This window comes from Macaca nemestrina, chromosome 2 (genome assembly GCF_043159975.1).
Source record: "Macaca nemestrina isolate mMacNem1 chromosome 2, mMacNem.hap1, whole genome shotgun sequence".
In the NCBI taxonomy this organism is placed as follows: domain Eukaryota; kingdom Metazoa; phylum Chordata; class Mammalia; order Primates; family Cercopithecidae; genus Macaca; species Macaca nemestrina.
The window spans coordinates 111,201,733-111,215,397 of NC_092126.1; the positions used below are offsets into that span (position 1 = coordinate 111,201,733).

General features: G+C 49.2%; 1 protein-coding gene across 1 annotated transcript in view; it reads left to right on the forward strand.

Annotated features, from left to right (window-relative positions):
* The first annotated feature begins 7,092 nt into the window (after nt 1–7,092).
* The window catches only part of LOC105480389 (DExH-box helicase 30), a 53,454-nt gene continuing 46,881 nt past the window's right edge, over nt 7,093–13,665 (forward strand). The window contains 2 exon segments of the mRNA XM_011739144.3: nt 7,093–7,248; nt 9,390–9,484. The gene's annotated coding sequence lies outside the window, so the exon portion shown is untranslated.

The window sequence follows — 13,665 nt, forward strand, 5'->3', positions numbered from 1 at the left end:
AGGTTGCAGTGAGCTGAGATTGTGCCACTGCACTCCAGCCTGGTGATAGAGTAAGACTCCATCTCAAAAAATTAACAAAACAAAATGAAAGAAAATAACTGACTTGTACAAATTGGCCATGACATTAACTAGAGCGTCTATCAGAAATTACTTATCTTATGGCCGGGCGCAGTGGTTCATGCTTGTAATCCCTCCCAAAGTGTTGGGATTACAGGTGTGAACCACCCCACCTGGCCTCTATTCTTTTATCAGTGTTGGTAATTCCAGCTAATCTGGAGGCTGAGGTGGGAGAATCACTTGAACCTGGGAGGCCGAGGTTGCAGTGAGCTAAGATCTCCCCACTGTACTCCACACTCCAGCCTGGGCAACAGAGTGAGATACCATCTCAAAATAATGATAATAATAAATTACTAATTTTATAACAAAGTGTTTAATGCATACCCAAAAATGTGATGCTCCATTACCCAAATTCCCTTATCTTTGCAGTTGAAAGCCAAAAAAGTAACCCCAGGGTTTGAAAGAAGTCCATAAATAAATGATATATATTCCTATTTTAATGTTGCAGTAACAACTTAAAATATTGGCACAAAGGATGGGGATAAGATACAAATTTACCCGAAAGAATTTATTGGCCAGGCGAGGTGGCTCACGCCTGTAATCCCAGCACTTTGGGAGGCCGGGACGGGCGGATCACGAGGTCAGGAGGTCGAGACCATTCTGGCTAACACGGTGAAACCCCGTCTCTACTAAAAAAAAAAAAAAAACACAAAAAAACTAGCCGGGTGAGGTGGCGGGCGCCTGTAGTCCCAGCTACTCAGGAGGCTGAGGCAGGAGAATGGCGTAAATCCGGGAGGCGGAACTTGCAGTGAGCCTAGATCCGGCCACTGCACTCCAGCCTGGGTGACAGAGCGAGACTCCATCTCAAAAAAAAAAAAAACAAAAGACAAAAAACAAAAACTAGCTGTGTGTGGTGACGTGCACCTGTAGTCCCAGCTACTTGGGAGGCTGAGGCAGGAGAATTGCTTGAACTCAGGAGGTAGAGGTTGCAGTGAGCTGAGATCACGCCACTGCACTCCAGCCTGGGCGACAGAGTGAGACTCTGACTCAAAAAAAAAAAAAAAAAAGAATTTATCTATTGTTAGGAATTTTGCAATGATATTAAGGATTTACTAGCTTTTGAAGGTATGACATTGGTTTTATGGTTATGATGAATAAATAGGAATCTTGTAGAGATGCACCCTGTTATATTTACAGATAAAGTGGTATGATTTGATTTTTAAAATCTGGTGCGAATTAGGGCATGAGGACCTATAGATGAAGCAAGGTTAGCCTTCGGTTGATAATCCTTGAAGCTGGGTGATGGCTAATATGGGTGTTCATTATACTGTGAGGAACTGTGAAGATGCAGGTCTGGAATTTTACCCTACTTACAAGCTGTTAGTGAGCCTGCCACTATTTCCTCTATGCTGGTAGAAGACACAAGACTCCTGGGTCAGAGACAAAACAAAACAAAACCATAATCACAGCAAAAGTAGCAGCCAGGACAGCATGGTAAAACCCATCTCTACAAAAAATACAAAAATTAGCCAGACCTGGTGCGTGCCCATAGTCTCTGCTACTCCGGAGGCTGAGGTGAGAGGATTGCTTAGGCCAGGAGGTCGAGGCTGCAGTGAGCTGAGATCGCACCACTGCATTCCAGCATGGGTGACAGACAGAGACCCTCTTTCAAAAGAAAAAAAAAAAAAGCTGGGGGCAGTGACTCATGCCTGTAATCCCAGCACTTTGGGAGACCATGGCAGGCAGATCAGCTGGGGTCAGGAGTTTGAGACTAGCCTGGCCAACATGGTGAAACCCTGTCTCTATTAAAAATACAAAAATTAGCCGGGCATGGTGGCGGGCGCCTGTAATCCCAGCTACTCAGGAGGCTGAAGCAGGAGAATCACTTGAACCTGGGAGGCAGAAGTTGCAGTGAGCTGAGATCGCACCACTGTATTCCAGCCTGGGCGACAGAGGGAGACTCCATCTCAAAAAAAAAAGAAAAAAAAAAAGAAAAAAAAAAAAGAAAAAAAAAACCAAACCAGGCTTGGTGGCACCTGCCTGTAGTCCTAGCTATTCTGATGACTGAAGTTGGAGGACCACTTTAGCCCAGGCGCTTGAGGCTGCAGTGAGCTATGATTGCATCACTGCATTCTAGTCTGGGTGATGGAGCAAGACACTGTTTCAAAAAATCCAAACAACAAAACAAATAAAACCAACATTTCCTTCATATTTTTCCATGTCTGCACATTTGATCTAACTTGTTCTTTTTTTTTTTTTTTTTTTTTTTGAGACAGTCTCACTCTGTCACCCAGGCTAGAGTGCAGTGGCATAATCGATGCTCACTGCAACCTCTGCCTCCTGGGTTCAAGCAATTCTCCTGCCTCAGCCTCCCGAGTAGCTGGGATTACAGGCGCCCACCACCAGGCCCAGCTAATTTTTATATTTTTAGTAGAGACGGGGTTTCACCATGTTGGCCAGGCTGGTCTTGAACTCTTGACCTTAAGTGATCCACCCGCCTCAGCCTCCCAGCGGCGGGATTCCAAGCGTGACGCACCCCACCTGTCCTAACTAATTCTTTTTTATTGCTGCATATTATTTCATTAAATTGATGTCATGGACTGAATTGTGTCCTTCAGAATTCATATACTGAAGCCCTAACCCTCAACTGTAACTGCATTTGGAAATAGGGCCTTTAGAGAGGTAGTTAAGGTTACATGTGGATATAAGGGCAGGCCCCTAGTTAGATAGGACTGTGTCTTTGTAAGTAGGGGAAGAGTCACCAGAGACCCTTCTCTTTGCACACACAGAAAAATAGCCATGTTAAAGACAGAGTAAAAAGGTGGCTGTCTTGCTCTGTCACCCAGGCTGTAGTGCAATGGCGGGATCACAGTTTACTGCAGCCTCCACCCCCTGGGCTCAGGCAATTCTCCCACCTCAGCTTCCTGAGTGGTTGAGACTACAGGTATGTACCACCATGCCTGGATACATTTTTTCAATTTTCTGTATAGATGGGGTCTTACCATTGTTGCCCAGACTGGTCTCGAACTCCTGGGCTCAAGCAATCTGCAGGGCTCAGCCTCCCAAAGCGCTGGGATTACAGGCATGACCTACTGCTCTGGGCAAAAATTTTCTTTCTTTTTTTTTTTTTTTGAGATGTAGTCTCACTCTGTTGTCCAGGCTGGAGTGCAGTGTTGTGATGTCGGCTTACTGCAACCTCCACCTCCCAGGTTCCAGTGATTCTCCTGCCTCAGCCTCCCAAGTAGCTGGCATTACAGGAGTGAACCACCTTATTTTTGTATTTTTAGTAGAGTTGGGGTCTCATCTTGTTGGCCAGGCTGGTCTCAAACTCCTGACCTCAGGTGATCCACCCACCTCGGCCTCCCAAAGTGCTGAGATTACAGGTGTGAGCTACTTCGTCTGACCTTTTTTTTTTTTTGAGACAGGGTCTCACTCTGTCACCCAGTCTGGAGTGCGGTGGTGTGACCTTGGCTCACTGCAACCTCAATCTCTCGGGTTCAATTGATCCTCCCAACTTATTTTTTTTTCTTTTTTCTTTTTTTGAGACGGAGTCTTGCTCTGTTGCCCAGGCTAGAGTGCAGTGGTGTGATCTCAGCTCACTGCGAACTCCACCTCACAGGTTCAAGCAATTCTCCTGCCTCAGCCTCCTGAACAGCTGGGATTACAGGTATGTGCCACCACACCCGGCTAATTTTTGTATTTTAGTAGAGACGAGGTTTCACCATGTTTGTTGGTCAGGCTGGTCTCGAACTCCTGACCCCTGCCTTGGCTTCCCAAAGTGCTGGGATTACAGGCATGAGCCACCATGCTTGGCCGATCCTCCCATGTTATCCTCCTGAGCAGATGGGACTACAGGCACATGTCACCTAACCCAGCTAAGTTTAGTATTTTTGCAGAGAGGAGTCTCACTTTGTTGCCCAGGCTGATGTCAAATTCCTGGGCTCAATTGACCTGCCCATCTCAGCCTCTTGAAGGACTGGGATTTCAAGCTTGAGCCACTGCGCCTGTGGGAGATACATCTATTCAAGTATTTTGCCCCCTCAGCTCACCGCAACCTCCTCCTCTTAGGTTCAATCGATTCTCCTGCCTCAGCCTCCCGAATAGCTGGGATTACAGGCATGTGCCACCACGCCCGATTAATTGGGAATTTTTAGTAGAGACGGGGTTTCTCCATGTTGGTCAGGCTGGTCCTGAACTCCCGACCTCAGGTGATCCGCCTGCCTGGGCCTCCCAAAGTGCTGGGATTACAGGCGTGAGCCACCACACCTGGCCTTAGGTCTTGATTTATTTGTGGCTGGGTGTAGTGGGTCACACCTGTAATCTCACGATTTTGGGAGGCTGAAGTGATAGATCACTTGAGGCCAGGAGTTTGAATCAGCCTGGGGTATCATAGTGAGACCCTTTCTCCAGAAAAAATGAAAAAATATCTGGGTGTGGTGGCACGTGCCTGTAGTCCCAGCTACTTGGGAAATTGAGGAGGGAGGATTAATTGAGCCTGGGAGGTTAAGGCTGTGATAAGCCACAATGATGTCACTGCACTCCAGCCTGGGTGACAGAGTGAGACCCCGTCTCAAAAAAAAAAAAAAAAAAAAAAGATATTTGCATGCTCTCTACCAGACTATAACTATCTCTCTACCAGACTATAACCTTCTTTGGAGCAGGGACCACGACTTTATCACTTAACTTTCCCAACAACATTGCAAACATAATCTGAGTGAAGCTGAATCTATCATCTTTTCCAACTCCTGTGTCCCTTAATTATGTTAATAGTGCATAATCCTTTCTGTCACTATGGTACAGATCTCAAAGTCATCTCTCCACACACTCGTGGCCTGGGCTCAGCCTGCTGCTCAACAGTCACCCCCTCATTTTTTTCTTTCTTGCCTTTCTCACTATTGAGTATAGCTGAATCCTTCATTCTCTCTCGGGACCTAATTAGCATGTTAGTTTCTATTTTCCCAGCTGATTCAACCCTTTCACTTCCAGAGGAAGCTTTCTAAAGTACAGTATTGGACAAGCGTGGTGGCTCACGCTTGTAATCCCAACACTTTGGGAGGCTGAAGTGTGCTGACCACTTGAGTCCAGGAGTTCGAGGCCAGCCTGGCCAACATGGTGAAACTATCTCTAGTAAAAATACAAAAGTGAGCTGGGCGTGTTGGTGCACACCTGTAATTCCAGCTACTTGGGAGGCTGAGGCAGGATAATTGCTTGAACCTGGGAGGTGGAGGGTGCAGTGAGCCGCAATCACGCCACTGACTCCAGCCTGGGTGATGGAGTAGAGACTCTGTCTCAACAACAACAAAAAAGTGTAGTATTTTAGTCTCCTAATAATTTTTTAAAATGTCTTGCCAAAAAAATTAAAAATTCCTTAGTATGGTACTCCCCAACAGTTTTTCAGTTCTATTTCCTGTAAAGCTTGCACACACATCCCAACCCTCTGGTCACACTGAACTACTGAATATTCCTAGGATTTGCCCCTTGTTCCACTCCGACATCTTTGTTCACGCTTCTTTCATTTTGCCATTCAGGAGTAACCACTCCTTTCTCTGAACTCTTGGAGCACCAGATACCTCCTTTCCAGCATTTACCACTTTCCATTTCCTTCACACAATGTTGTCATCTTCTCTACTAGGCCCTAAGTCCCTTGAGGCAGGGCCTTTGTATCCTCCACACCAGCTTAGCAACTGATACACAGAGCACTCAGATGTCCGTGCAGGGATCTCTCCATTCCCCACACAACAAAGCACCATGCCCTGTTCAGATGCACTAATTATTTGAATGAATAAATGATGTTCCACCCAGACATCCCGGTCTTCTAGACAATGTAGAGAGAAAGAAAAGAGATGTTACGTTGAATTGTTTACACACACAAGTGACGGGATATGGCACTAATTCTTCATACAGCCTCAAAGGCCACATCCTTTTTTTTTTTTTTTTTTTAAAGTTTCACTCTTGTCGCCCAGGCTGGGATTCAATGGAACAATCTCGGCTCACTGCAACCTCCGCCTCCCGGGTTCAAGTGATTCTCCTGCTTCAGCCTACCGAAGTAGCTGGGATTATATGTGCCCGCCGCCACGCCCAGCTAATTTTTTTGCATTTTTAGTTGAGACGGGGTTTCACGACATTGGCCAGGTTGGTTTTCAACTCCTGACCTCAGGTGATCCACCCGTCTTGGCCTCCCAAAATGTTGGGATTACAGGCGTGAGGCACCGCGCCGGCCCAAAGGCCACATCTTAAAACCATACTCTGTAAAATCCTGACCCAGTTTCAGAGCTGCGGCACTGCGTTGTTTCCTTTTGAAGTTGAATTCCACTGAACCTATACTTGAACCTTATCTAGAGGACTACAGCGTATAATTGGGACAATCCCCTTTCTCATTCCTAAGAAGTGATGTGGCCGGGCGGGACCTCCAGATTTTCAGCAACTATGACTGGCACTCTCCTCGCGACCAGCAAGTGCCACCTTGTCCTTTGCCTAACGTTGTACAATTTACGAAATAAACGAACCAACAGGTTGATTTCATCTTCCCAGCAACCTGGGGAGACAAGACAAAAAAGGTCACCTCCCTAAAAAAACAGAAGATTAGAGGGGAGATGGGGAAGAGAGGAGGCGTGGCTACGAGCTGTGGCGGGGAAGGCGGGTGGAATCCCGGAGCCCGAGGTGGAAACCGTTCCCGGCTCAGCCATGACCCGGGTTGTTTATTCGCACCAGGAGGCGCGGCTGGCGCGCAGAGGGCACGAAGACCCTCCCCGCTCTCACACTGCAGGCAGCTAAGTCGCCGAGGAAGGTGGCAGCTTGACGCCCGAGCCCGCCACCCCGAGCCGCTCGCTCTGCCACCACAGAGCAGCCGGCGCCAGCCCGTCCCCTTCGCGACTCCGCCGGAAGTCCCGCCTACACTGCCGCCGCGCCCCGTTGGGCCGGGTACCGGGGCATCCCGGGTGCCGGGTGCCTCGAGCGGCCACGACGAGCCTCAGGTGGCACCAGGCTCGAAGCCCGCCGAGGAGCGGTGCCGCGCGCGGCAAGCGAGTGCCGTGACCCCGGGAAGGGAGAGTCGGAACGGCGGCGGGACTTCCGCCACGGGACCCGGAAGGGGCCGCGCCGCCGCTGCTGGGAGTTGTAGTCCGGCCGTGGTTGGGGGAGCCGCGGCTCATGCGCGGTGCACCGAGGCTTGTTTCACATCTGTAACAACAGGTGAATTGGGCTTTTTATTCTCCCCTTTCGTGCCCTCTTGAGGATCCTGCCGCGGCCGGGGGTGGTCGTCGCGAGGAGGGGGCCCGGTCCTACCGCCGGCCTGGCGGAGAGTGGGGCGGAGACGCCGGCGGGCCCGAGGAGCAGGCCGGGCATCCTAGGCCTGCCCGGGAAGCCGGCCCGGCCGATCCGTGGGCAGCCAGGCCTCGGCCTGCCGTTGCCATGGAGCCCGGGCGGGGGCGGGGGCCAGACCGGTCCGCCGGGGCGGGCCTCGCAGCCAGGGGCTCCGCGGAGGCCGCGGGAGAGGCCGCTTCATTGGCGCAACGACGCCTTCGCCTCAGGGGATGCTCCGTTTCCCCAGGCAGGGCCTGGAGGAAGCCTCCTGAGTGCCCCGAGACCTTTGTCTACTTCTCCTCCTTCCCGGTGCTGCCCAGACCGTTCGTCCAGAGGGAGGCCCCGTGCCTTCTGGCCCCCCTAGTTTGCCCCCTTTTGCACCGACTTTGTCACTGGGGGAGGCCAAGGGGTGAGGTATTCTTTGTTTGCTGGTGGTAACTTGCCCCATTTAGCAGGGGAAGACCAAATGCATGTTGGGTCCTTTGTTTGCAGTGAACTGGAGTCCCAGGGGTCCTCAGAACCCCTAAGCCAGGGGTATGGCATATCTATCTGGTCGTTGTGTAGCAACATTGGTCACTTGAATTGTGATTTTTCAAGGCAGAGGCTGTTTCACTTTACAACCCCACTCCATGGGGGTTTGCCATACACTAAAGGTGGACTGCAGAAGGCCACTTACAGGCTTTCAACCTGGTTTTGGTTGCAGCTTACTGGCCAGAGTGAAATGAGACGTTGGTGATTTTCCTTGAAGTTTCTTGCAAGGCGGTAACCCCACTGTCATTGTGGGTCTCGACTACATCTTGTAATTTACACTTAAATCTTAGAGATTTAAGGCGATGTGCAGAAACGACATCCTTTGCTGCGTTTTCTACCTGTGTTGGCTCTTTATCCCTAAAAGATAGTTGCTCTTCAAGTGTTTTCATTTATGTAGCTGTGATACAAAGTTTTATTAAGGCCAGGAGCGGTGTCTCACGCCTGTAATCCCAGCACTTTGGGAGGCCGAGGCAGGTGGCTCATCTGAGGTCAGAAGTTTGAGACCAGCCAGGCCAACATGGCTAGACATCGTCTCTACTAAAAATACAAAAATTAGCCGGTCATGGTGGCGTGCCCCTGTAACCCTAGCTACTTGGGAGGCTGAGGCAAAAGAATTGCTTGAACCCAGGAGGCAGAGGTTGCAGTGAGCCAAGATCGCGCCATTGCACTCCAGCCTGGGCAACAAGAGCGAAGCTCCGTCTCAAAACAAAACAAAACAAAACAAAACAAAACAAAACAAAAACCACATGCAAGTTTTATTAGCTGTTGGACCTTTCTTGCCCCTTTCAGCCTTTGAAGATAACAGTATAATATGTCTCAAGGAATGACCCATAGTACATTTAGGCAACAGCATGATATCCTGGAAATAAGAAAAGTAGCCTAGTATATAAGCAAGGAGGGTTTTGGAGTCAGCATGCTTCAATGCTGATTTCCATCTGCCCTGAGGCAGCTATGGGATCTTGGGCAGATTGTGTAACCTGTGCTTCAGTTTTCTTCTCTGGAAAGGTAATTCCTACCTCACTGGATAGTTGCCTGGATTAAATGGGATGAAGTCTATGGAAGTATGTTATGAACTGTAAAAATGCTGTTCAACTTTGGGTTATTGTTATTTTCCCAATCTTGAAGAGTTATAGCTTCTTTGTGTTAGATTATCATAACTATTATGGGATTAGAACTCAAAACGGAAGTAGGTTTTGCTCTGGGCTTGCAGAAAATAGTTTTCAGGCTTACAAGGCTTTCTTTACCTTGACATCTTCTTAGATGATGTCAGAAGACTTCAGCACTTCTACAGGTGCTGGTGTAGGACAGCTCACAATTTAATAGGCCTTGAATGGGTCATGGCAAGTCCTGATTTGTAAGGCCATTCTGTCCAGTATGTGCCCATCATGCCACTAACAAAATTTGTCCTTGTTAGAGCTAGTAAATGAATTTTAATGGTCGGAGCAACTTTCTTTCCCTGTGGGCCCCCCACTGTATTGACCCAGCGTTGTACTTCCCAGGAGGAGGCCCAGCCTCGTGATGAGGAATAGCAAGGAGAGAATTCAGCTCCAGTTCAAAAGCCTACAAAATCTGAGACTGTCATTGCTTTTATAAGGTAAGTTGATTGGCCGGGCGCGGTGGCTCAAGCCTGTAATCCCAGCACTTTGGGAGGCCGAGACGGGCGGATCACGAGGTCAGGAGATCGAGACCATCCTGGCTAACGCAGTGAAACCCCGTCTCTACTAAAAAATACAAAAAAAAAAAAAAAAAAAAATAGCCGGGCGAGGTGGCGGGCGCCTGTAGTCCCAGCTACTCGGGAGGCTGAGGCAGGAGAATGGCGTAAACCCGGGAGGCGGAGCTTGCAGTGAGCTGAGATCCGGCCACTACACTCCAGCCCGGGCGACAGCGCGAGACTCCCTCTCAAAAAAAAAAAAAAAAGGTAAGTTGATTTAGCCATGCACAGAGCAGTGGTAGATCTCATGCTCAGACGTACTGTAAAACAAGAGGCATGTGTTAAACCTATTTCTGACCATTTTGGAAGAAAGATATCATTTATTTTATTTTATTTTTGAGACAGAGTTTCGTTTTGTCCCCCAGGCTGGAGTGCAGTGGCACGATCTTGGCTCGCTGCAACCTCCTCCTCCCACCTTCAGGCCATTCTCCTGTCTCAGCCTCCCAAGTCGCTGAGATTACAGGCACCTGTCACCATGCCCAACTGATTTTTTTTGTTTTTAGTAGAGACGGGGTTTCACCATGTTGGCCAGGCTGGTCTCGAACCCTGACGTCAAGTGATCAGCCTGCCTCAGCCTCCCAAAGTGCTGGGATCACCAGCGTGAGCCACTGTGCCCAGCCAGAAGGGTATCATTTTTAATTAGTCTTTGTGGAGTCTCTGTCCTGGAACCATCCCCTAGTGTCTCTACCTGGGGTTAAATTGTATTTCATTATGCAGGAAATCTTGGTATAATAGCATTTTACTTATCTGTAAATTACTTAAGAGAGACATTGAACTTCAAAGATTTTTTGTTTTTGAGACAGAGTCTTGCTCTGTCGCCCAGGCTGGAGTGCAGTGGTGCAATCTCAGCTCACTGCAATCTCCACCTCCTTGGTTCAAGCAATTCTCCTGCCTCAGCCTCATGCCACCAAGCCCGGCTACCTTTTTTGTATTTTTTTTCTGAGATGGAGTCTCATTCTGTTGCCCAGGTTGGAGTGCAATGGTGCGATCTTGGCTCACTGCAACCTCTGCCTCCTGGGTTCAAGAGATTCTCCTGCCTCAGCCTCCTGAGTAGCTGGGATTACAGGCATGCACCACCATGCCTGGCTTATTTTTGTATTTTTAGTAGAGAAAGGTTTTTTTTTTTTTTTTTTTTTTTGAGATGGAGTCTCACTCTGTCGCCCAGGCTGGAGTGCAGTGGTGCGATCTCAGCTCACTACAAGATCCGCCTCCCGGGTTCACGCCATTCTGCTGCCTCAGCCTCCCGAGCAGCTGGGACTACAGGCGCCTGCCACCATGCCTGGCTAATTTTTTTTTTTTTTTTTTTTTTGTATTTTTAGTAGAGATGGTGTTTCACCATGTTAGCCAGGATGGTCTCGATCTCCTGATCTTGTGATCCACCCGCCTTGGCCTCCCAAAGTGCTGGGATTACAGGCGTGAGCCACTGCGCCCAGCCGAGATGGGGTTTCACCATTTTGGTCAGGCTGATCTCAAACTCCTGACCTCATGATCCGCCCGCCTCGGACTCCCAAAGTGCTGGGATTACAGGTGTGAACCACCGCGCTCAGGCACGCCTGGCCAATTTTTTTTGTAGTTTTAGTAGAGACAGGATTTCACCATCTTGGCCAGAGTGGTCTCGAACTCCTGACCTCAGGCAAGCTCCCTGCCTCGGCCTGCCAAAGTGCTGGGATTACAGGCGTGAGCCACCGCACCTGACCGAGACGGGGTTTCGCCATTTTGGTCAGGCTGATCTCAAACTCCTGACCTCGTGATCCGCCTGCCTTGGCCTCCAAAAGTGTTGGGATTACAGGCATGAGCCACCACGCCTGGCCAATTTTTTTTTTTTTTTTTTTCCCTGAGACGGAGTCTCACTCTGTCACCCAGGCTGGAGTACAGTAGCGCAATCTTGGCTCACTGCAACCTCTGCCTCCCAGGTTCAAGCAATTCTTCTGCCTCAGCCTCCTGAGTAGCTGGGACTATAGGCATGCACCACTATGCCTGGCTAATTTTTTGTATTTTTAGTGGAGACGGGGTTTTACCATGTTGGCCATGCTGGTCTCGAACTTCTGACTTCGTGATCCGCCTGCCCCGGCCTCCCAAAGTGCTGGGATTACAGGCGTGAGCCACTGCGCTCAGGCTCGCCTGGCCAATGTTTTTTTGTATTTTTAGCAGAGGCAGGATTTCAGCATCTTGGCCAGAATGGTCTCGAACTCCTGACCTCAGGCAATCTGTCTGCCTCAGCCTCCCAAAGCAATGGGATTACAGGCATGAGCCACCAAGCCTGGCCCACTACAAAGGTTTTTTTTTTTTTTTTTTTTTTGAAACGGAGTCTCGCTCTGTCGCCGGGGCTGGAGCGCAGTGGCCGGATCTCAGCTCACTGCAAGCTCCGCCTCCCGGGTTTACGCCATTCTCCTGCCTCAGCCTCCTGTGTAGCTGGGACTACAGGCGCCCGCCACCTCGCCCGGCTAGTTTTTTGTATTTTTTTAGTAGAGACGGGGTTTCACCGTGTTTGCCAGGATGGTCTCGATCTCCTGACCTCGTGATCCGCCCGTCTCGGCCTCCCAAAGTGCTGGGATTACAGGCTTGAGCCACCGCGCCCGGCCTCTACAAAGGTTTTTAACATTACTGCATTATGGTCGGGCGCAGTGACTCAGGCCTGTAATCCCAGCACTTTGGGAGGCTGAGGTGGGCAGATCACAAGGTCAGGAGTTGAAGTCCAGCCTGACCAACATGGCAAAACACTGTCTCTACCAAAAATACAGAAATTAGCCAGGCGTGGTTGCAGGGGCCTGTAATCCCAGCTACTTGGGAGACTGAGTCAGTACTATCACTTGAAGCCGGGAGGCGAAAGTTGTAGTGAGCAGAGATCATGCCATTGCACTCCAGCCTGGGCGATAGAAGCAAGACTGTGTCTCAAAACAAAACAAAACAAAAAAACCATTACTGACTGCATTACAAGGAAGACAGCTTTCTTTTGGATCTCTATGAAATGTTCTAGAGCTCTGTAAATTATCTCTAAAAGATCCTATCTTGATTCTCATAGTATCATATTTTAGATTAGTACAGTACATGAGCCTAAATTGACAATATTTGGGCTAGAGGATTAGGGACTTTTAAAAAGCAAAACTGGCCGGCCATGGTGACTCAAGCCTGTAATCCCAGCACTTTGGGAGGCCAAGGCAGGCGGATCGTGAAGCCAAGAGTTCGAGACCATCCTGGCCAACATGGTAAGAGCCCCTCTCTGCTAAAAATACAAAAAGAAATTAGCTGTGCACCTGTAGTCCCAGCCACTTAGGAGGCTGAAGCAGAAGAATAGCTTGAACCTGGGAGGTGGAGGTTGCAGTGAGCTGGTATTATGCCATTGCACTCCAGCCTGGTGACAGAGCGAGACTCCATCTCAGGGGAAAAAAAAAAAAAAAAAAAAAAAAAGCAAAATCAAGAGTCTATTTGCAAGCAAATTAACTTACAAATTTTTTTTTAGAGAAAAGGTCTCACTGTGTTGCCTAGGCTGGTCTTGAACTCCTGGCCTCAAGCGATCCTTCAGCTAGGTGCCCCAAAGTGCTGGGATTACAGGCATGATCCACCACACCTAGCCATTAAATTTTGCTGCTTTTTTTTTTTCTTTTGAGACAGAGTTTCACTCTTGTTGCCCAGGCTGGAGTGCAATGGCGCAATCTCATCTCACTGCAACCTCTGTCTCTTGGGTTCAAGCGATTCTCCTGCCTCAGCCTCCCGAGTAGCTAATTTTGTCCGGCTAATTTTGTATTTTTAGTAGAGACGGGGTTTCTCCATATTGGTCAGGCTGGTCTGAAACTCCCGACCTCAGGGGATCTGCCCGCCTCGGCCTCCCAAAGTGCTGGGATTACAGGCATGAGCCACTGCACCTGGCTTGCTTTTTGTTTTTGTTTTTGTTTTTTTTTTTGAGACGGAGTCTCACGCTGTTGCCCAGGCTGGAGTGCAGTGGCGCGATCTCGGCTCACTGCAAGCTCCGCCTCCCGGGTTCCCGCCATTCTCCTGCCTCAGCCTCCTGAGTAGCTGGGACTACAGGCGCCCGCCACCGCGCCCGGCTAATTTTTGTATTTTTA